General features: G+C 38.6%; 1 long non-coding RNA gene across 4 annotated transcripts in view; it reads left to right on the plus strand.

The window, feature by feature from the left end:
• Positions 1-23,458, plus strand: part of LOC132145548 (uncharacterized) — a 125,405-nt gene extending 101,947 nt beyond the window's left edge. Inside the window, exons 4-7 of one of the 4 annotated variants that reach the window (XR_009434479.1) lie at positions 3,828-3,918; positions 8,782-8,941; positions 22,411-22,544; positions 23,034-23,458. This is a non-coding gene — a long non-coding RNA (uncharacterized LOC132145548). Of the gene's footprint in view, positions 1-3,827; positions 3,919-4,504; positions 5,737-8,781; positions 8,942-22,410; positions 22,545-23,033 lie in introns of those variants that run through there. The other 3 variants (XR_009434478.1, XR_009434480.1, XR_009434477.1) reach the window with 3 other exon arrangements.
• Positions 23,459-25,603: the final 2,145 nt, after the last annotated feature.

Here is a 25,603-nt window from a genome sequence, read left to right on the forward strand (position 1 = left end):
TTTTTTTCTTTGCTTATAAGTTTTTGATTTGTTTTTGATTCTCTGTATTTGTGTTCTTTGTTTTGTTTGTTTTTGCTTTGCTATTTTAGATTATTTTATTTTTTTTGCTTTGATGTTTATTGTTTTGTTGTGGTGTTTTCTTTTGTGTTTTTCGTGTTTTGTTTTGTTGTTTTATGCTTTGCTTTTCTTTGCTTTGTTGCCCCATCAAAACAGTCACATATTCAAATATTAAGCACTTTTAATCCACCATGTAAAAAGCCTGAATGAGACTGCCACAGCAATGCAGCATTGCCTCCATCAGGTGAGTGACAGCCTTAGTAAAGTGGTTCGAAATGGCACGCAGCTGTTAATGTCAGCCAGAGTTTATGTCAGATAAAGAATTAATAATGCCATCAGTGGGTTTATTTGTGTGCAGAAATATTTCATTGCTCTTTAATGAGGCTGCATGTCACAAGTGTAAACTTAATTGATATGTGTTTAGGAATTTAGAACTCCCACACTAAATAGCTTTTATGGATCACATTCTCTCACGAAAGTTAATTACCAATATACTTTTATAATGTAACTGTGGGAATATACAGCATGTCTGAAAGAGACCCGGTGATAAAAGACCTGGTAAAACATTCCTTCCTGATAATGTTTTCTGGCAGTTGGTTTTAATTTGTCATTTTGACTGGTATAACTTGGAAAACAGTGTAGCGATGCATTTGCATTAAGTCGCTGGGTGAACATGCATTGATTTCGATGTTAGCATGTAACAATGATGGTGAAATAAAATGCTGCTGAAGGGACAGGTGTTTCACATTTGCTTGTTTAAGTCATTTCATGTTTGTGCAGTGGCAGATTTTGATGAGCTCCAGAATGTTTTTTTTTTTTTCAGTGTAGACATATGTGCATCTGTGTCTAATCATGGACGTTAGCATTTTATTTTCATACTAGTGTCCCCTACATAAGACAATAAGCTACTCAAGGTAATATATGTGTGTGTGTGTGTGTGTGTGTGTGTGTGTGTGTGTGTGTGTGTGTGTGTGTGTGTGTGTGTGTGTGTGTGTGTGTATTTGTGTGTGTACAGTCGTGGCCAAAAGTTTTGAGAATTACATAAATATTGGAAATTGGAAAAGTTGCTGCTTAAGTTTTTATAATAGCAATTTGCAAATACTCCAGAATGTTATGAAGAGTGATCAGATGAATTGCATAGTCCTTCTTTGCCATGAAAATTAACTTAATCCCAAAAAAACCTTTCCATTGCATTTCATTGCTCTCATTAAAGGACCTGCTGAGATCATTTCAGTAATCGTCTTGTTAACTCAGGTGAGAATGTTGACAAGCACAAGGCTGGAGATCATTATGTCAGGCTGATTGGGTTAGAATGGCAGACTTGGCGTTAAAAGTAGGGTGATGCTTGAAATCATTGTTCTTCCATTGTTAACCATGTTGACCTGCAAAGAAACGAGGGCAGCCATCATTGCGTTGCATAAAAATGGCTTCACAGGCAAGGATATTGTGGCTATGAAGATTGCACCTAAATCAACAATTTATAGGATCATCAAGAACTTCAAGGAAAGAGGTTCAATTCTTGTAAAGAACGCTTCAGGGCATCCAAGAAAGTCCAGCAAGCGCCAGGATCGTCTCCTAAAGAGGATTCAGCTGCGGGATCGGAGTGCCACCAGTGCAGAGCTTGCTCAGGAATGGCAGCAGGCAGGTGTGAGCGCATCTGCACGCACAGTGAGGCCAAGACTTTTGGAAGATGGCCTGGTGTCAAGAAGGGCAGCAAAGAAGCCACTTCTCTCCAAAAGAAAAAACATCAGGGACAGATTGATCTTCTGCAGAAAGTTTAGTGAATGGACTGCTGAGGACTGGGGCAAAGTCATATTCTTCGATGAAGCCCCTTTCCAATTGTTTGGGGCATCTGGAAAAAGGCTTGTCCGGAGAAAAAAAGGTGAGCGCTACCATCAGTCCTGTGTCATGCTAACAGTAAAGCATCCTGACACCATTCATGTGTGGGGTTGCTTCTCATCCAAGGGAGTGGGCTCACTCACAATTCTGCCCAAAAACACAGCCATGAATAAAGACTGGTACCAAAACACCCTCCAACAGCAACTTCTTCCAACAAGAATGGGTTGCTATCAGTCAGGATTTGGCCCAGAAGTTGATTGAGAGCATGCCCAGTCGAATTGCAGAGGTCCTGAAAAAGAAGGGCCAACACTGCAAATACTGACTCTTTGCATAAATGTCATGTAATTGTCGATAAAAGCCTTTGAAACGTATGAAGTGCTTGTAATTATATTTCAGTACATCACTGAAACAACTGAAACAAAGATCTAAAAGCAGTTTAGCAGCAAACTTTTTGAAAACTAATATTTATGTAATTCTCAAAATTTTGGCCACCACTGTATATATATATATATATATATATATATATATTATCATTGTTATTATTAAGGATAACATGAATCCTACAAATAATCTAGTTTAATATAATACTTAATATATCATCTACAGTAATTAAAAAGTGTCAAGTATAGTGGTCAAGCAACGTACAGTACAGTTATATATTGGCTAAATACTATTAAATTAATCTGTAAATGTAACTTATCCAGTTTGTTTTATGATGATTATTAATGACCATTGCATAGTTTATTCCCTCACATTTATTTGTAATGTATTTTCTAATGTAAACACTTAATATGATTGTCCAAATATAAATTATGCAAAAATCAAAATAGCACAATCAATATCTACTCTTGTGGATTAGACTCTACACAGCACTAATGATAATAAACAGCCTCTGTCAGAAAGAGCCAGACTCAAAAACTGCATGTACATGCATTTAGAAAGCACATCACAAGCACTCCACAGAGTTGCGTTTTTACATTACATAACAGTTGGCACAGGTTCACAGCCTCCAGATTATTTGATTTTCATATTTGCTGGTTTTGGAGCATAGGTTTAGAACCTTTCTCTTGTTGAGAAAGAAGACTATACATCCTTCTATTCTTGCGTGGTATGTAGAAAGCATCTCTTGTGGACTCGTACATGCACGATCACACACAAAGGCTCATTCAGTTGTAGAAAATTACATATCAAACACCTTGGATTATGTGAATGGAGGTTATTTCTGTGGCACGTTACAACCAAGAGCGAGTGAGAAAGAGAATAATTGAGGTGTATTAGACAAGCAGGTCCAGCAAGAAGGGTTAGTATGACAGAGGGCACTCTGAAGAGGGCTATGGTTGGACGGGCTGATGCACAAAAAGATAAGAGGTATATAACAAGGGATGTATATGAAGACGAGAAAGCCAGCCTGAGTTTGGCTGATCTCTTGATCTTGTCAGCTGGGTGATGCTACAGATGAGCAGCGTATCCCAGCGTCCTCTCTAAATCCTTCCTCCCCTCTCTGCTGTCAGCAGGCCATCTCCGCTGTTCTTATGGGCCTAACTGGGCTTTAGCGCTGGCATGGGAAGCTCACACCAACTGATTGCTGTGAATTAGGGAGTTCTCCTCTAACACCCCTCACTGCTGCAGTCTCAGTGACAGCTGCAATGACATTCGCCCACTGACATCCCACTGTCAGCCATCAACCAGCCCTGAAACTCAATGTTAACAAAGTGTTTAGATGTAACCGAGGAAGCGGCCAGCTGTTGTGTGTTTGCATTTGGGATTCGGATTTTAGGTATGTACTGTAAAATGAATGTGTGTGCGAGTTCTCCGGTGGTGCTCATTAGCAAGCCCAAGCTGATTCCGGCTGCTCCTCACCTGGTTCAGGCTGTCAAAAGAGGATTATCAAATATTTACTGGCTTATGTAGATCTGCTCTGCCTTTTTCAGATCTAGAGGGAGAGAGAGAGGGGAGCGATTGAGGAGACGCATCAGGATACCAGCCTGTCTGGAGCTGCACCCAAACATCAAGGGAGTCTGGGTAATGATCTGAACTCTGCTGTACCTCCCTATTCCACTTTCTTCTGCTCTGTTCCTTGTCGCTCGGATGTACCTGCCAGGAAAGTTTCCTCATTTGAGCAAAGACACATGAGCAGACATAAGCACATGGCAGTTTAGGGATAATCCTGCATTTTCTGGTCATCATGACTGAGCAGTGAACCATGTTTCCAAATGAAAGTGTACTATAATCCCCCCCCCAAAAAAGAGTCTGGATTTAGCATTCCTTCAACTCTTTCCCTTCCACTTCCCTTTTCCATGATGAGATGGAAACTTTAAGTGGAGAACACATGCCCCAGATCATAACTGGCACAGGTGCAGAGAAACATACTCAGCGTATGTGTGTATTCACTTTACTGTAAGCGTGTGCGTGTGTACTGTAATTGAAATACCTCTGAGGGCCCCTGGTATGCTTTCTAATAGTGGCACAATTAACATGAAAGTGACTCTCAAATTCCAGAACCAGCTATCCAATCTGTTCAAAAATCTAAACCTTTTCCAGAGGCAGAGGCCCTTAACAAACACATGTTTTTCCATCTCCCTTGCTCTCCCTTTTTTGTCTCCTCCAGTTAACTGGCTCTCCAGTCTAGTTTAGTATGCCCATCTAACTTGTGAATGGCCTGTGAATTGAAGATCCATTTTTGTCATCCCACCTGTATGGAACGTGTGAGTGTGTGTTTGTGGGTGCGTGTAAACGCTGTCTAATGACCCTCGCTCCACTGCACAGTCAGAGATGGAACTGTGATGCCATTTGTTTTGATGTCATAAATCGATGGGATTGAGTCTCCCAGGAGCTTCAGCTGTTCTCTCAGCTTGACGGCAAATTACATCACACTCTCATCACTCACCCGCAGATTTGTGTTTTTCAGCCACAGCTCTTTCAAAGTGATCTAGTCTCAGAATAGGACTGAAAATCTCCCACTGTATCAATCTATATCAGGTCCAATGCATCTTCCACTGTATCAGCGTCTGACATGATCTGTGAGACGCCACAAGCAATTGGTGTAAGGAATCTTTAGCTAGTGTTTGAATGGGTTCTATGGCCTTTTAATATTAATGTTTTGTGCGTGTGTATAATTGTTATATGTGCTTTTGAAACCATATTTTCTGCAAGCTTTCTCTGCTAAAAATACAGCTTACACCAGCTCGAAATCTGTACTGGCCAAGGCAGATTTTTGTGCTGGTGTAATGATCAAATAGTACACCAGCATCCCATGATGGTCAAGTAGTACACCAGCATCCCATGATGGTCAACCAGTACACCAGCATACCCTGATGGTCTGCCAGTACACCGGTATACTGTGATGGTCATCCAGTTCACTAGCATCATGTGATTGTCAACCAGTACACTAGCATCCTATGATGATCAGCCAGTACATCAGCATCACATGATGATCAACCATTACATCAGCATCCTATGATGATTAACCAGTATACCAACATCCCATGATGATTAACTAGTACACCAACATCCGGTAGTGGTCAAAAAGATAATCCACATCCCATGATAGTCAACCAGTACATCAGCATCCCATTATGATCAATCAGTACATCAGCATCCCGTGATAGTCAACCAGTACATCAGCATCCCATTATGATCAACCAGTACATCAGCATCCCGTGATAGTCAACCAGTACATCAGCATCCCATTATGATCAACCAGTACATCAGCATCCCGTGATAGTCAACCAGTACATCAGCATCCCGTTATGATCAACCAGTACATCAGCATCGCATGATGGTCAACCAGTACATCTGCATCCCATGATGATCAACCAGTACATCAGTATCCCATGATGATCAACCAGTACATCAGCATCCCATGATGATCAACCAGTACATCAGCATCCCATGAAGATCAACCAGTACATCAGCATCCCGTGATAGTCAACCAGTAAATCAGCATCGCATGATGGTCAACCAGTACATCAGCATCCCATGATGATCAACCAGTAGATCAGCATCCCATGATGATCAACCAGTACATCAGCATCCCATGAAGATCAACCAGTACATCAGCATCCCATGATGATCAACCAGTACATCAGCATCCCATGATGATCAACCAGTACATCAGCATCCCATGATGATCAACCAGTACATCAGCATCCCATGATGGTCAACCAGTACATCAGCATCCCGTGATGATCAACCAGTACATCAGCATCCCGTGATGGTCAACCAGTACATCAGCATCCCGTGATGATCAACCAGTACATCAGCATCCCGTGATAGTCAACCAGTACATCAGCATCCCGTGATGGTCAACCAGTACATCAGCATCCCGTGATAGTCAACCAGTACATCAGCATCCCGTGATGATCAACCAGTACATCAGCATCGCGTGATGGTCAACCAGTACATCAGCATCCCATGATGATCAACCAGTACATCAGTATCCCATTATGATCAACCAGTACATCAGCATCCCATGATGATCAACCAGTACATCAGCATCCCATGATGGTCAACCAGTACATCAGTATCCCATGATGATCAACCAGTACATCAGCATCCCATGATGGTCAACCAGTACATCGGCGTGCCATGATTGTCAACCAGTACACTAGCATAATATGATGATCAGCCAGTAAAACATCATCCCATGATCGTAAGCCTGCACGCCTGCACCCTGTGATTGTCAGTCAGTAAACCAGTATCCCATACTGGTCAACCAGCACACCAACATCGTATATGGTCAACCATTACATAAGGATTCAAAGCACAGCTTTCTTAACACACCAGATCCCATGCTGATTAACCAGAACACCACCATCTCCAGCATGCAGACCACAACAAATGTTGGTGACTGGCAATCCTGGTCTTTTCAGCAATATAAAAAAATAAATAAAGATTATTTTCTTTTTAATTATAGAATAATCCCTCTGTGGGTTAAAAGGCCTTGCAAAAGCAGTTATCAGGGGATCCATTGTCTAAGACCTGCGGTAAATACATTCTCAACAATCAGTATTCAGAATTGATGGCCTGCACATCCCATATCCTGTAGTGTTTGTTTTCAGCCCAGGGTTTGTTTGGATCCCCAAGAGCGATGCCAATTTATTCTGAGTTGTAAAAGATTTAGACTTGGACATTTCGGCAGTCTGGAAGTGTATCCTCATGGCCTATACACCTATGTGTTAGTTCTGTCTGTTTCACACACAAACTGCACTCACACACAGACATGCACAATCACAGGGACAATTACCTTGAAATCTGTTAGTCTGACTAATAATTAAGCAAGGCCTTTTCAATGTGCATTGACTAAATCCAGACAAGTTTATTCTCTCCCCAGCTATGTGTTGTTTATGTTTTAGTTGACATTTGTAGCATTCCATAGCCTTAAGTAAAAAAAATAGATTATATTCATAATTTATGTGCCATGTATTTTTATGTATTTAAAATTTTTATGATTTTTGACCTTCAAAGCCTGTTCGTAACAATTAAGGTCCTTTTATTAAACTTTGAAAATCTTGTCAGATTAAGGTCTATATTGAGTTTGAGACCTACATGGCAGAACAGTTCTCCTTTTGTATAAGCTTTGATCAGGAATCCCATTTTATTGGGTCTGAATATTTTTGCCTTGTAGTTAAGATAAGAACAGCTGATAAGAACACACATTTATACTGTACATGGACATGATTTGACTGTCCCCTAATAAAAGTTTGATTTCAGTACAATGCCTAAGAAGTTCATGTATTAATTTATCATTTTGCATAATTCAGACTCTTGCAGTTGCATTAATGCTAACTTTATTCTAATGGGTTTTCTAAAATAGTTAGCCAAGGGCCACACTAAACCTTGGGTAAAAGTATGTTTCACACTCACTGTTCATACTTGACTCTCGATTAGTAATTAATTCTGGGAGTTCAAGCTTCAAGATTTTCACTGTACATTTCTAAATCCAGAGTTAACATTCTTATTTACAGATTTAACAGGTCAATAACATTAACTGTAAAACGAAATATATATGGTTGTGCGACCTGTTTTAAATGTTTACCCATCTGTGAAAATGTCACTATGTAAAGTTATGTTCGCTGTTTAATGTCTTCTAAAGCATACATGAAATAAAACGTCAGTTTGTGTTTACAGTCACATCCAACATTCAAACTAAGTAACTCATGAATATTTAATTAGCTAAGCACTCTTCAGTTTGTGATTGGTGGTTTGATACTCTCACTGTTACTTTCTAACACTGCATAGATTTACACTGTATATCTTTGCCACCACAAAATGGTGTTAAGAGCTGCAAAAGTGTTGCTAGCAGTGTTCTGAATCAGGTTTACGTAACCTAGACTTCAAAATTACAAATGTGAAACTTTGCTTAACCCAGGGTTAAAAGTGTTCTTAATCAGGGGTATAAAAAGACAGTAACCCCCGATTTAAGTGCACTACAAAAAGCCCTAAAGAGACTTGAAAATTAATGCTCATCAGGAAAGATCAATAATGATCAACCTGTGGGAATGGGAAGTAATGTGAATCAGCTAGCTAATTTCCAACAGCAACCTCAATAACAGTATTGATTGCAAGTCACAGCTACAGGTTTAGAATGACAGATCTAAGCGAAGGACAGGAAGAGCAAAAAGAAAGAAAGATAACCTCTGACTTGAGGAGATCCCATCTCTTCAGCATACTGTGCTTCAGTTTAAGGTCGGGAAGGTCAAAGTGAAGCAACTTCTGAGAAGAGAGAAAGGCAGATACCAATGGAGAAGGTACGTTCCTTCCTTTAAAGACAGTATTGCAATTCATTCCCACCCAGTGAAAGAGAGTGCATTCCGCCTGTGCAATTTGATGTAACTCCACTCAAATCTTATTGCAGCACTGAAAGGAGATATTGTTTTCCTCTAGGCACGTGTTACCCATCTCGCTTGACCGGCCGACATGTGTGAGAAGTGCTAAGTCAAAAAAAGTGGTCAGACCTGCATCATGCAGTTTGATTGAATCTGCTCAGCAGCAGAAACCCCTTCATCCAGATTTATCAGCAAAGAGGACTGGATGAACTGCAGTGGTGAGCGTTATAGCAGACTGTGCTGTTATGTTCTTATTAGACAACTCACGTTGAGTATAGGTACCTTGGTATGTCTCTGGATGACCTTATCTTTCGAAGTTTAATAGTCGTGCAAATAGCTGCTTGTCAGGATTATATGAGAGAGATCCAAATCACTGGCCACACAACCTAGGTGGTCTAAGTTGCATCGCCTGCACTCCATGAGAAATAACCACAAACACACACAGGCATTGTACAGAATAGTCTGAGTATCAGAAATGTCCCTGAGGGTTCTTTTTGTTTGGAAAGATGGAGCGAGAGAGAGGGAGAGAGAGGAAAAGGCATGTGACCTGCTGTTGCTTGTTGTCCCCAATGAATAGTCATTTATCACACGGCACGCTGTCTAGTGTGTAAGGAATCTGTGTCCCTAATTACATTAAACTCACTTTGCCTCCAAGGGTGAAAAAGTTTGGATGTGGCTAAATATGATGCATTACAGCGGGATGCTATTGAAATTCTCATCAAGTTCTCGCTTATCAAAACTGCTCCACCCTGTTGGCAGTTCGAGACGCCTCTGAATTAGTTAAAACATACTTAGTATTGATGCATTATGGCTAGGCTGAGATGGAATATACAGCCTTTTTTCGCATTTCACATGCTGATTTGGGCAGAAAATCTGCAGAAAAGCTTTCAGTTTTGTAAATTGAAAGCAATAAACTGTTATTGATAAGTTGAATAAAATTAGCAAAAATATTTAATAAACAGACACAATATGGAGAATGTTTAGAACTTTTCAGATAACAAGTATTGCAGTTATGCTTTTTGGTTTGTTGAGTGGATCAATGATATGATGTTCATTTTGTCTATTAATAAATCTGCCGTCTATAAATGCATTCCAAAATATATTAAAATGCAATTCATATACAGAATGACTTGAATCCTTGAATATACCTGTTCTATGATGAGTATGTGTTACATTTCTGAATGTAAATAAGGCTTTACTGATTATTACTTTTTGAAAGGTTTTTTATCTGCCAAATTCAAATTCTACAGAAAATTATATAATAGAGACTATAATAAGCCAATAAGTCTTTTAAAGATGTAATTAATTATTATAATATAATATAATTATTTTTGACAAAGCAAGGTTAGTTCAGGTTGCAAAATGTAATTTGGTGCAACTCCCAATTAAAGTAAAAGTGCAAAAAAAAAATATTATGCAACATATAAAAAAAATACCAAAGTATACTGACATGTATTCACTGTGTGAAATATTTTATAATATATAATGATATAATAAATAAAAAATGTCTTTTTACTTTATTACACCACATGACATTAAACTGGGACTTTTATTTAAAATTGTCTAAAAGTCTAAACCATATGATATATATCCAAAAGCATATTTCTAAGAATTATGCCTTCTTTATTACGGATAGGATTATGTTGTTTACCTGGGTGACGATTCTGTTTTGGTCAGGTTATTGCAATCTTGTAAGTAAGCATAAGCTTCATAACAATTCTCAGCTGAATGCATAATATATCGTTGTTGTGAAGTTGAAATGCTACACATTTTATATCTATTGCTGCATTCTGATTAGAACGAAACCCCACATGGCTCATCAGAATCATGGGAAATATAGATCCAGTATATAGCAGTTGTTCCTAAACATCATCATGATAGTGCTGGTAATTATTGAACAGATACCGTGTGGGATGTTTCACTCTTTATGAATAATGGAGATTAAAATTAGATTGGATATGTCTTTAATGGCTCTCATGAATCAGCCAGTATCCAGCTGTTTGTGGTGTAATCTCAAATGTTTAATTCATCAGGAAATAGATTCTGGGGTGAGATATTACTCATTAGCTTTGATAGAGTGACATTTCACTGGTTGTCACATTTAACGGCCCTCCTTTCTGATTTTAGATGTATGTGAGGGATCTCCTCATAGTCTGCTATCACGCATCAGGCGATAAAACAGGACCTCATTACTAAATTAAAGCTGAGGCCATTCATTAATTAAGTAATGGCTTTCTAGGTGTTTATGGCGATGCCTTCGTATTCCCTGCTGTTAGCCTATAATGATTCTGTGTGGGAACTTGCATGAATATGGTGACCTGACTTTAGGAGATGGAGTCTTCTATTCGCCCCCCTCCACCCTCAAGTTCTCGTCGACTGACTCTCTCAGACTGCAGGTAATGATTAAAGTGATCATGGCCCCATTTTCATTGCTTCTTCTGAGGGATGTCACAGCCCGAGCCAAAATGCATTTCCAGCATGTCTAGAATTCATAAACCTGTTGGCGTTGCACTCTGGGCGTCTGTACGTTTTGTTTAAATTGGATGAAAAATAAAGTATTGACTGTGATATTGATCGGTCTGGCATTGCTGTAGGTTATAGTGCTCTATATGTACGCCACTGTATACAGCTGTAAATGAGCTTTGTTGCACTGGGCGTCCTCTCCACCATCCTCAGCACATTACAGTGAGTACACAGGGCAAAGGTCGCATTCGCCGCAGATCTTATGTGTGCATGGTAGGTGCTTCGAGAGCTTACTTTAACAACCTGGACTCCATTAGATGCTGACATTTCAGTGCAGTGCTCCTTCACATTTTTCATATTTGTTATCTCTCTCTCTCTTTGTTGAACTGCGTCCTTAGAGTAAGTGTCCACAAAGAGCTGTGTTTGCATATTACAATAAAGAGATACATGAAGGTTAAACTTTGTTTTCATTTGAATTTATTACAATAAAGTGTTAGCTCACCTTAGAATTAAAATCATTTATTTACCCTCATGTTGCTCCAAACCCAAATGAATAGTTTTTTTTCCCCCCATGAAACTCAAGAGAAGAAAATTTGACTGTGCTTTTCCACACAGATACAAAGAATAAGAATTTATCCTTATGCGCAAATCCTGTAACGTAATTATTGATTTACATTAGTTGGAAAGCTTCTTTGCTTTCAGCATTTTTTTTTTTCAGCTTTTTTTTTTTTTATTTCTCTCTTTTTTATGTAAGAAAGACACAAGTTTGGATTGACATTAGGGTGAGTAAACGACAACAGAACAAAACAGGGTTTCACTTTAGATTTACAATTTAATCTGTTTTAAGTTTACCATTATTGTGCACAGAAATAAGCTCTATTCATACAACACTGCAATTGTTTAGATTACTTGATTGCACTGCAAATGCAAACAGCAAGGACTTCAGCTTCTATTTATAGCTACATAGCCTAAAAATTCTGTTAAGCAACCACATGAGTTTCGTATAAGCACATACAGCTGGTTTTGCTGCATTAGTGAATGCTACTCATGTTGTCAGCAGTATTCTGTTAAACACACCTCTCAGTGACTTCTACATGAGTCTGACCTTGCGTGCATCTGCGAGCGATTCTCTGTAAACTGTTTACTCTCTCCATACAGGGGGTCTTCATTTGTTAACGCTCTGATGACATCTGACACATCAGTGATAGGATTTGGGCCCCGTATGCTGGATTAGCCCCATTTGGTTAGCAAGGCATTATTCCATTATGAGTCCTGAGAGCCCACCAGCTGATGCTGCGTCTGTCCCGCTGGCTGAATGCAGAAATCCAGAAGCGAACGCATGAATGGCATGAAGACAGGCAGCCTTGCTCTTCACACGTCCTCCAATGACCTTGCGGATTCTAACTCTGGAAAATAATTACTATCCACTTCACCTGATTTATTAGATTTGAGTCTTCTTGATAAAATATGGTTATGTGTCACTGTGTCTGCATGAATGTGAAAGTAATAAATTATTATGCAGTCATGCATGCTAAGACATGCACACTGTTGTACATTCCTGTTTTAAACAAACCGCTAATCGAAATATTATACATTTATGCATAATTTATCCCATGCTGTTTGTTACACACATGAATGACGACTGAGTGAATGACAACATGGGAGCCCACTTTCTTTCACTGGATGGACCGAAAAAAAAAAAAAATGAAATAAGCCTAAGCTAGTTGGCTAGCAGTATCAGAAAGTTTTTTTTTACCTAACATGTGTTCCCTGGGAATCGAACCCACAACCTTGTGTTGCTAACGCAATGCTCTACCACTTGAGCCACAGGAACATATTTTTTTCATAAATTGCACTGACTGCTCTAAAATATTAAACACCAATGTTTCAGGAGCTTAGGACACGTTTATTCGATAACTTTTTTTTTTTCTTTTTTTTTTTTTTGATGCCAGTGTCCTGTCATGCAAAGATTTGATCTCAAAAACAGTATCATATCTATTAAACAATTTCTTGTTAGGATATTAAATCTGTATTTATCCTCAAAGTAAAAACTCTAAAGTCATATTTTGTGGTGGCTGTCATTTAAAATTACAATATTATAATCTTAATTCAAGTGATGAAGAATTTTGGAAAGTTCGACAGAAACCAGTGTTGAGTAGGCTACTGCTGTTAACCCTGCCTGCTTTTAATGTTTGAAAATGATTAACAGTTAAAACCACTAGAAGAAGAAAAATGTAATCAGATGTAATCAGTTTTGTTTTAGGGGGACTTTTTAACAAGGGTCTGTCAAGGGTCTATAGATGAAAAGTAGCCTCTTTGGCAAATTGTGGCACATTTACAGCCATGTTAATTAATGTGCATTGCCCCTGTAAACAAATAAACTAAGTTACCTGGACATAGTTGGTTTGCAGGCTGGATTTAGAGGGGCTTTGACCACTTCTTAAGCTGATCAGGCTGGTTTTAGCTGGTCAAACTGGGAGACCAGCTGACCAACCAGCTAAAACCATCTTAACACCAGCTTGGCCGGGCTGGGAGACCAGCTTCACCATCTTAAACCAGCTGGTTTTCAGCAGGGGAAAGAAATGTCCACATTCAGTTAGGTCTGAATACATATACAGATGGTTTTGTCTTTGCATTATTTACAAATAGCTTGATTGCACACCCCTAATATTGGCTTTTGACTACTGAGCAACACCCTGGAAACCACTACTCAACAGACTATTCATTTTCTTCAGTTCATGTTAGTCTAGTTTGAGTTATTATGATGAATGTGATGCATCAGGAACATCAGGCTTAAATATATTTGCTGACGCCTGTGATTTGAAATATAATATTGTGGTATGCATAGTCCCGATTGAGTAGCACATCCATCTTGCCTCGGCAGTGTATGTTTGTTTAAACTCACATTGGTGTTGCAATGTCGGCACGATCAAAAAAAAAAAAAACCCCAATGCAGCACAACATTTCTCTTTATGAATCAGTTTTATGGTCCATCTATAAAAGTGTGAGATCTACAGGATTTGCACCTGCACGTTTATAGCAAAACACATAAATCTCTTGTTACCTTTAGCTGTCAGAGAGCACATCCCGCTATAGGAGTTCCACAGCTGGAGTCAGTCAGCTAAAGCAACGGGGCAAAAGAAAGAGAGGAAGATGGAGGAAGAGAAACTCAGAAGTCAGGTCCAGGCAGCAGAGTTGGCGCTTTCCTTCCTGTCCATTTTAAACACACTCTGTTATTTGTAAGTCTTGTTCTCCCTGAATAAAACATGCCATTAAATAATGCAAATGTCAGTGGAAAATGCTGAAATCTCTTGAGAAAGGTCAGCCGAGGCACAGGTTGCAGTGTTATCAGATACACAGGGACATGTGTACAGCACGCTGAATCCCTGTGATCCATATTTCATTTTGTTTGCAGTCCAACAACAGTGGAATAATTATTGCTGGCTGAGTGGCGTGAAATATTTAGCTCTGATTTTAACGAAATACTCATGAGGAGAATGTGGCCCATTCCTTCATAAGAGTACGGCAATATTTTGATCTTCTGTATGTTTTTATTACTGTGCTTTACATGGCTTTAGGGCCAATGTTTTAGTGATGAGGTTGTCTGACGAACAAGACAGAGGGAAAGAGGGAAAGAGAGAGGGAAGTGTGCGGACTCCTGTTCATAGAGTTCAGTGAGGCCTTGCTATGCCCTCATTAGAGTCAGGCTCTTCACAGTCTATACCATCATTGTGCGCTGTGTGTTTGGGGTCTCGCCAGTGGCAAAGGAACATTCTGAGAAAAAACAAAGTATCATCTGTAAGAATGATTCCATGACAAGAAGGTCCAGCAACATAAAGCTGGTGTACACTGCAAAGAAAACTCTTCAAAGTGCTTCAGTGATCCTCTGCAGCTTCTTAAGTTTAGTGAAGAACTCAAGCATAATTGCTTTATAGGGTTCTTGGGGTGACTACGAGATACAAGAGTGATTACAAGAGTTCTTTCAGTCACAATGAAATAGAAGTAGTGACAGATCCTTTCTTCTGTTTTCAAAATAAAAATTTGGCTGGGGATTTGGTTCAATCCATTGGTCCTTGATTGGCTTTTAAGATGTGGTTGTTACCTTTAGAAATGGAGGGAAATCTGAATGACAGCTTGCAGTGACTTGTGTAAAGCAGATCTAATCACAGAGAGAGTGTTGACAGCAGTATGAACTTATGGCACAATCTGTGAACTTTTAAGGTTATCACCTAAACTAGATCTAACCAGTCTAGAGCTGCCACAGAAACAGCTTTTTTCAGGATACCAATGAAATCTGTCTGACAGTAAGGACATTCTCAGAATGATATTCCAATAGCTTTATAATACAGCACCTTTATAATGTTTCTCGTACAGTATCAGTCTGTAAAACCTTTTCTTTTCTTTTTCTTTTTTTTTTGCTATAATTGAAACCTTTTCTAGAGTGTATATGAAGCTTGGCCAAAGCAAGATAATAGTCTGAATGTTTCTTTTAAAAATGGTAATATTAACCGCTGAGTTCAGGATTAATTATTCAAGATCTTGATCATAATAATGCTGAACATATTTCTTCAGTCCAATAATTGTGCAATAGGAAGCTTCCAGCATCAGGAACATTGTGTTAGGAGTTGAAAGTGTCTGTTTCATTCGAGTGAATGCTAAATCATAATCATGCGTTCCCAAACGTTTCTTTCCTAGTATCCTCCAGTCAGCCTGATTTCTGTATTAATGTGAGAAATCGGAATTGCTCCTCAGATTCTTAGAAAAGACATGTATCTCCACAAAGATTCCTCACATAATTCAATAGAGATTTATCTCAATTACTCGATCAATTTAATTACAGACGTTGCCCAAGGATAATCATACATCTCTTTTTATGTTAATCATCTTTTGCACACTGATCCGTTCTTCATCTATGAAAATCTTTAAGCATGTGAGTCCACGTGTGGTTAATAGGAAAGACACCCTAACCCAGTTTTTAACCGAATTTCGATTAAATTCAGATTTATTCTGTGAAATGCCTATAGCGTTTACCTTTCTCTCTCCGTGTGTCCTCCTGGCACAGTGTCTGGGAGCCGAGCCACTAAAGAAGGTGCGATCTATGCCCATAAATCCCCTGCCACCTGATAAATGCCTTTTTCGTTTACATTGCTTGGGCTGAAACAACACACTCTAATGTATATTTAGCCCTAGAAAAACCACTTCCTGAAAGCTCTGGGAGAGAGCAGTCTGCCTCAGCAAATTACTAAAGGAATGTCAGAAGTGAGATGAGGACACTTTTTCGGGAAAAGCCGGTTTATATTATGCAGGCCTGTTGGTTTGTGACCACCTCAGTGTCCTAAAACATAGCTGTGTGTTAATTTAACACACACATTCCCAACTCACTCCAAAAAAACACCGTTTATTATAGATAGATAACTTTCTCCATGCTGGTATTTATTTTCGTGTCATTTTTCAAAGTTATTGCCTCAGAAAATATTTGCAAAAAGGTGATGTCAGTGGGCCATCTGCCAAGTGTTTTTATATTACTTATAGTGAGAAGAAATGTTTTGAGAATATAAAACTCAAGGTTAAAAGGTTGTGGCTGTAAAGCTCTATACGTTGATTTATATAGATTTTAGAAAACATTAAGAAGGTTGCATTTGTTTGGTCTGGAGCGAGGCCACTAATAAATGATCTGTGTCCCTTCTTTCCACTGAGTTATGGTGTGATTATAGCGTTCATCTGTGTGGGTCATGTTTTTAATGGTTTTCTTTCACGTCGCACATCGTACTTTGCGAAACTGGAGAACACTCTCCACCAGAACGCTTTAAAACAAGGTATCTATGTGATTTAATTTTGAAGCTCCACCATTTGCCATGTTTTAAACAGTCGTAGATAAATGAGCCAAGAATTAATATTGTCATAATAACCCAGTGATATACCGAGCCATTTACAATAGCTATCATGCTACAGCACAGGGAGAATGGAGGCCGTTGCCTCGGCTGGTGGTTAGAGGAGAGGACATGAGCAGCATTTGAAAACACCTGTGGGTTTAGCCGAAGAGATAACACAAGAACTACTATCTGTCAAAACATGAGCCAGAAAAGCTCTCTCACTCTTCTTAAGCACATTCTTGAACTCCCACACCTGTCATACAACTGCCAATTGGTCTAAGAGACATAACAGCCACAGGAAAATATCACTCCATACATACACACAAGAGTAGCCAGACTTTTGACTCACGTCGTAGACACGTGCCATCATTTCAACTTATTCTGGCCAAGAACTGCCTAGATAGATAGGAAGACACCTAACTGAGATGTAAAGTGACCGGTCACAGTTTGTTTTGATTTACATGATTTTTAAAGGCAGAGTTATATGAAGCACATGATGCCATAATAATTGACTAATGAAACCACACACACACAATCAAATAGACAATGAATGTATATAGAATTTGTGATTAGAAATTCCATCTATCCAAAACTTTCTAATATGTACAGCTGATAAAGGTCACATTTACTGCTGTTCAAATCCAGTCATTTCAATAGGAATCCATGCAAAACTGTAATTTCTAGTGATGGTGAATGATGTTCACATCAGGTTTAAACTGTTCACAAAAAACTGTTTTTAACCAACAGAAAGCTACTTGGTTTGGACTTGGACAAAAAGGTCTTCTTTCCATTGTCAAGTCAGCAATGCATTCACATCATTGTCACAACATTGCCATCCAAATTTTGTAACCACGCATACAGTACTTTGTTTTGCACTAATCAGTTGTTCCACAAGGTAACAACACTGGCCCAAGCTGTTGTTTCACAGTAGAAAACAAAACTTAAGAGATAAAGATACAACAACATAGCAAAGACAGCAACAAAAACAAATGGCTGCATTGACAAAGGGGTAATGATACTTTAAAAGAATACAAAGACATTTTATCGATCATATCTTCTAAAGAAAAATATACCGGATGCCAGACAACAAATAAAGCTTTCTAGAGCTCATGTGTTGACCACCTGCATTTTTGTACACCTCAAATGGACTACAAATGGATACTTTGAAAGGCTATGCGTTCAACTGTGTGCACAATAGTGTACGCCTAAAAAATATATGTATAAAAATATACTTGGCAGTGGCTCAGTGGTTCATGTAGGTTGTCTACAAACCGGAAGGTTGGTGGTTCAATCCTCGGCTCCACCTGACCAAGTGTCGAGGTGTCCTTGAGCAAGACACCTAACCCCAGCTGCTCCCGACGAGCTGGATGGCGCCTTGAATGGCTGACACCGCAGTCGGTGTGTGAATGGGTGAATGTGAGGGAAATTGTAAAGCGCTTTGGATGGCCATGTGGTCTGTTGAAAGCGCTATATAAATGCAGTCCATTTACCATTTAAGCTGTACAAACCAGTCAAACTGGAACTGGTGATTTCAGTCAGGACTCTTCATTTTGGTGTGCAATATGCATCCAGACTAAACACACACATACACCTGTGCAAATGCACACAGACTCAGTCACAGATTATAAATATTGAACATCTCATGGACATTATATATCAGGATAATATCAAAGCAATTGCACATCCATGATAAATCACCGCTGCAGATAACATAAAGGTGCTGCACTACAATAAGAGCACAGATGAAAAACTCTTATTAGAACATCTCATTGTACAGCTCTTTTTTTATTGAGCATCTATAGCATGTCTCTATTATAAACTGCAGGTCCATTTGTCATTCGAGGCAAATCATTGGTCCTCTCGCTCACATGCTTCCTGACTTATGTCAGTCTGGTAAGAATAGCTCATTTAATGACTTCCGATGTGAGAGGACTTGGCATTCTTCTCTCACCATCATAATGCTCTAAAACTAATGTGCGACCTGATTATTTACAGTGCTGGACGCTTCAAGATGCAGTCCTGATGTTCTCTCTGTTTTCATGGTATTGATTTTTCCTCCAGTATCCATCATATCAATCCTTTCACTTCGCAAAGAGGCTACAGATCCTGAGAGATGGCGCCCTAAGTGGGGACGCTGAGACCTGTTCCCGTGACCATTTGGATGCTTGATTCATAGCTCCTGGTGGTCATGATGGATGGATTAGCCATCACGGGAAATTCAGTTAGCATCTTCAGGCCTGTAAGTAAGTGGGGGGGACATGTGGCGAAGTGGATTTGCTGTGTCCATTTGTGTCAGGATGTGATTTCATGTCCCACACTGACAGCCTTTGACCTCTGTTCTGTATGTTTGTGCTTGGCTCGTTTTTTTATATCAGCTCTCTGTCTAGGTCTTTGTGTGTTGTTTGGCAGTAAAGTGATAATGTTTTTTTTTTTTTTTTTAAAGGACATCAGGCTGCTTTTATGGTCAAGGGAAGTCACTACGGTCCTTCCCAATCCTTTTAAAAATGATTTATCTGAGATTGATTCATTGAGGATGTGAACAGTATTGGCCTTTAAAGTGTTCCAGTAGAAGATGGTAGCTGGAAATCTGTTTTATGAGTTTTATTTTTATTTTTATATGAGTTTTAATTATAAAGATTATGAGGTTTATAGCTCAAAAACTTGGTGTTTTTTTGCATTTATTTATTTATTAGAGGATGTATATATGTTATTACTTGAATGCACATTTTCATATTTTTGTAAGAAGTTATTTTTAAGGTCAAATATATCATGGCTAGTGTTAAGCCTTGTATTAGAACAATAAATTGTAAAATGCCATTACAATTTTTGAAAAGAAAACTTTGTTGTTGTTGTTGAAGAAACAGCAAAAAAAAAAAAATTATAAAAAAAATGAACAAAAAAAAACATTAAAAGGGACATCAAATATTTTTTTCCCGTAATTTTATAATTAATATTTTAAAATGTATAGGAAAATATATATTTCTTTATCATAAAACAAGTCAAAACATTTATTTTCCATTGACCCATAGACAGAGTCTCATGGTTATCATTAAAATACTGAGAATATCCCTGCTAATAAAAGAGTTGTTGAAACTGACAAAAACATTTGTGTTTACAACAGCCATGCTGTGCACTGTAATGACGAACTTACGACGTGATGGTGAACATGATAAAAAAGGCAATGACAAAAACCCACTGTCCCACTGAAGAGACCTCATGATCTGAATTTGTGTCCATGGCACCATGCTAATCTCTTCATTAAGTTTATGGCCGGTCAACCAGTATAACTCTTCACTGCGGCAAGCCTTTGTTGTACAGACTCAGTAGTATGTTTACCAGTCGCCCTTGTCCTGGGGCCACTGCCAAAGTGTGTAGGAGACAACAGAGGACAGTGTGTGCTTGTAAATAACACCACTCTCTCAGCATGCCTGCATGACCATGTTACTATATGACCACTCCCACCACACCTCAAAACATTAGCAGAGGACCCCTCTATGCCCAAGGACTCATAACCTTTGTGAACCCATTAAACTGGAAGATCCCTGTCCTCTCAAAGGGGGTCTGTTAGTCTCACTCAGCTTGTGTACAGCCAGTGCACAGCTCGGGTTTTGTTTCTCGTGTAAATTTTGTTCTTTAGCCCTATCCATGAACAAGCCCCAGTTGTGTGTGGCGTAGTCGAGAGAATGGCTTGGTGACCAAAGAGAAAGAAAGAGCAGACTGTGATGCACTCTGTCTTTGTGTGGACTTCTGCATTCATGGGCCCATGTGACTTCAACAGCAGGGCCTTTGGTTTGGCAAAGCACAACACCACCTCATTGTAAATACCTAAATGAGTTTGGACGCCTAATCTCTGGGTTTATTTTCATTTGGGACTGTCATGCAGTAGACTTTGTCATAGTTTTAAGCTTCACGATTTTTTTTTTGTTTGTTTGTTTTTGGATGGATGGACAGTAAGAATGTATGTATAGATACATGGAGTATGTTAATAGATGGATGGATGGATGGAGGAAAGGAGGGATTATATGGATGAATTGATAGAGTGGATGGATGGATGGATGGATGGATGGATGGATGGAGGAAAGGAAGGATTATATGGATGAATTGATAGAGTGGGTGGGTGGATGGATGGATGGATGGATGATTGATTGATAGTGGATGAATGGGTGAATGGAAAGATGAATGGATTGATTGACAGAGCGAATGGGTAAAGTATATACAGTAGATGGATGGATGGATTGATAGGATGGATGCATTCATGGATGGACAGACGATAGACAGATTGGATGGATTGAAGGACAGTAAGAATAGATGTATAGATACATGGAGTGTGTAAATGGATGAATGGATGGAGTCTATGGATAGATTTATAGAGTGGAAGGATGGATGTATGGACGTAGGGCTGAACAATTTTGGAAAAGAATCTAATTGATTTTTTTTTTTTTTTTTTTTTACCAATATTGCGGTTGCGATTAATATGCAATTATTTTTTAATGTTCTATATTATTCAACCAAGGCAAGTTATAAATCATTGTATAGTATGACCAATACAAAATTAGATAGATTAAACATAAATGTTCTTTTCTGTAGGCCAGGCCTACTGTATATGTTACAATGAAATTAAGTGATGCATGAATTGATATGAATGACATTTTTAACAACTACATTCACAGTAGTATATTGACTGATTTGCTGAACTTCAACCTTGTAAGCATGTAATAATTATGACAACATAAAGTGCTGACACATAAGCCTGGTGTCAAAATTAATATGAAAGTCAGTAACAAATCACACAATTAGATAGTTACATTTGTTTTTTTTATAATTACACTTTTCTTTTATGCAAAGTTTGTAAGTACAGGATGAACAATTTAGTTTTAAGTCCCTCACCTTGTAGTATGATAAAAAAAGATGAAATCAAACAGCGCAAAAGAAGGTCCGGGCTGCCTCGACTCACCTGCAGCAAATATGCAGTAGCAGATTTGGGATCTGGCTTTGTTCTGCCGGCTTCTTTGTCTGGCTCGCCCTGCGTGTTGTCTGAGGGCTAGCTCTGCTTTAAAACAGAAGTCCTACTGGGCTCCAGTTAAGACCAGCAGAAGAATTAATGATCAAGTCCTCCAAGTCAGCCTCAGCTCTCAACTGTTCTATTTATCAGACTGCTCAGGGGGACACATGATCTCAATTCAAACCCATAATTTCTGTCTTCACTAAATTAAATATGTGTAATTTATGTTTTTATAAACATAGTTGACCTTGCCATCAGCTATAGAAGTTCTATAGTCATTTAAATCTTTCTCATTTGTACCCCTCCTCACTTTTTGTTCTTCTTCATTGTATTGCATTTCATTTCCCAGCATGCCCATGAGCCATATTCAGGTTTCTCTACCAACTATAAAATCGGATGGTTGGAGGGCAACTGGGAGAAGAGAGATGTTCCGCAGAAACGCATGCTGTTCAAAATATCGTTCAGAGAAAAGAACGTCAATAGGTGAAACAGACTTTGGCATTATTTCTTTCTTTTTTTCCCTCCCTGAATAGCTTTGGAAAACAGAGATATTTCATTTTTTGTCACAGCAAGTTTGAATGTTTCAAATGTTGGATGTTGTTTTCTAGCATGACATGCACCAGTGTGTTTAGACAGGTTCCTTGGGGGAAAACCTTGAAGATAGAGATAAAAATGAAAGTAAATTAAGATTTATGTTTGTGATGATACTACATCATCTTCCTTTGAAAACAAAACATTGCTTTTAGATTCTCTGTGTTTGCTTGAAATTAATCTTGGGACCACAATTATTATCATGAATATTCAAGTTCTTTTTCTTCTACTTCTTCTTGAAGCTCCAGCTGCAAACACAAGCATGAAAAGTGTGTATTATCTTGCATGTGCAGTGTTGTGGTCTGAATGCATTTATACCTGTCCTCTTGTGTGCAAGGTAACATTATTTAAAGTCACTAACTCACGCCCTTTACCTTTCAGGTTTCAGCATCTTGCCAAATTTTCCATCAATTTAAATACGCATGTTGTTTTGTAAACCGAAGCAAGCGGTCCAGAGCACTCCTCCCAGAGACGGAGTAACGTAGAGACCCTGATGAAGACAGATCCTATCATTAGCATTGCACTCACAGAGGGCCCCATAGGGAACCGTGTAAATGATACTAGCCTTTTCTCTTAATGTAGGTGTCTCTGTTATAGATTGTTTGCCATTTTGAAAAATATGCAACCTTGTCTTTTGCCATTTTTTACATCTTTGCATGAGGTACCACAAAAGCTATGTATGTATATAAGTCACATTTGCTGATACTCGCTACCTGAGACTTTTACTTTTATAAACATATTTAAACATATTTTTGTGTCATATTCATACCTGCCAGCTTTAGTTTTGTGCGATTAAGGTTATGATGCACACATCACAAATTTACCTGCAAATAAAGCTATGACATTGTTAATGAGCATGTTTATGGCAGCAAATAGCAAATAGCATACATAAGGCAACATATGGGGATCAGTGTTTTTAAAGAAATCAGTTAAATGCATGATTCAGTGACTCACTCAAAAAGAAAGTCATTTGTTTCATTTTGTGACTAAACCAATCATTTTTTTAACAATTCAGTAGAGTGAACAAAGCAATGACTCATTCATAAAGATTGATTATAAAAACTTTAGTTATGAATGAACCTTTTTTTGTGAATTGGTTGAGTGAATTATTCTATGACTCATTCATCAACAGTCACTTACATTATTGAATAAATCAGTGATTTCGAACAAACCGATTGAGTGATTTCCAAATTTATCATTCAATGACATGAAGAGACTGAAGTCAGAATAGCTCATGTAAAATATATTGCAGAAATGAATTTAGTTAGTCACTTGTTTCGTTCAAGATTAAAAGAGTGTTTGAACGATACATTATATTGGTGGAGTTGTGTGAATGTCTCATTGATTCACTCATGAAGAAAGTCACTTAAAAAAAGTAATCTGCAGAAACAGTAACTGAAAATTAACACAAATACATAGGCTTTTAACATTGTTATATGGCCAGTGCTTGCAGTCCCTACAGAATCCTGTATACCACTAACCCAAACCCTACCTATTTATCCTAGAAACCACACCAATCACTGCGGTTTGTGTCAAGCTGTCAGATTTCCTAGCAGTAAAGAAGGAGAAACACAAAGAAAAAAGAAACCATCTCTTGCCTTGTGCAAAAAGAAAGCTAGTGTTTTTGTTTGTTTGTTGTTTTGTGTTCAATCAATACAGCCGCTTTTTCTTTACATGGCTGTCAGCACTCTGTCAACAGTAGACACCTAATATTCTGATTTCATTACCTCCCCTTGTGCTGGGCCTCCAAAGATGGACTGCTCGATATTGGCAAACAAAGCTCACAATGCCCCTCATTCATATTGGGACACGGGTTGGGTTGGGTAGAGGGCTGTTCTATAGCTCCAAAAAAAACCTGGTTGCTTGTTTTAGAAGCCCTGAGTCGTAGAGAGAGAGAGAGAAAGATGAGGTAATGCATGAGGAGCCAAGCACCTGATAATGAGCTTCTCCCTCCTCTACGCTCTCCCTTTTTCACCCTCACCCTCTGTCTTTCTTTCATTCTCCTCTATCTCCAGGGCACAGACACAGGTAGAAAAGAATCACAAATTGTTTTTGGCTCAGTCCCAAGTAAGCCAATCACTGTCTAACCGGAGTGATCTCATTCCTATTAAGACCATTTGTTCCGTTCTAAATCCAATATCTGTACTGTCAGTAATAATGCAATTTCAGAAGGAAGCAGGCGAAAGGACAGAGGACAGAATAACTGGGAATGTAGCTATGGTGCTTTGACCAATGTAAGCCTGGAAGCAATGCATTGTGGGCTGTATTCAAATTTGTGAATGATAGAACAGATATGACAAGAATAGGTGCCCTGAGAAATTGTACTTGTCTTTGATGGCCTTTGGTTCTTTAAACAGCCAAAATAGGCAATTTAAATGCTAACCAATCAGAAAGCACCTTCTGGCTGTCAGTCATTTTGCACGTTTGAATTTTCTGACACTAGGTTTGTTGACTTGTCCTTAGAAATTTATGGTATTTTGGAACCCCAAGATCAGTGTTTAGCTGGAATTTAGCTTCGCAAATAACTCCTGGAGAAATCTAATGTGTATTTGTTCCCTCAAACTTGTTAAGCACAAAACCCTGATCCAGATCTATTCTGAACTGATGTCAAAGGCAGAACACAGGTAAAAATATATATATTTGTAATATATATTCATAAAAATATTAGGGTATTATATTATCACAGGTAAAGTCTATGTTTGTATTGTGCACTGGTAAAGCATCTACTATTATACTAATGAAAAATGTTGCTTTCAAAAAACTTATTTATTCAAAACACTGTACACATGGCTACACTCAAGTGGCCATCAATGGAGGAAAAAAAATGTGGATGTGTAGTTGTGATTGACTCTTCTAAAATTGACAGTATACAAAGATGGATGCTAATGCTAACAGTTTTCCTCACTTGGCTTCTTAAGTGGCAAAGTCAGATGGAATTTAACAAAACAGCT

Source organism: Carassius carassius, chromosome 8, assembly GCF_963082965.1.
Source record: "Carassius carassius chromosome 8, fCarCar2.1, whole genome shotgun sequence".
NCBI lineage: Eukaryota > Metazoa > Chordata > Actinopteri > Cypriniformes > Cyprinidae > Carassius > Carassius carassius.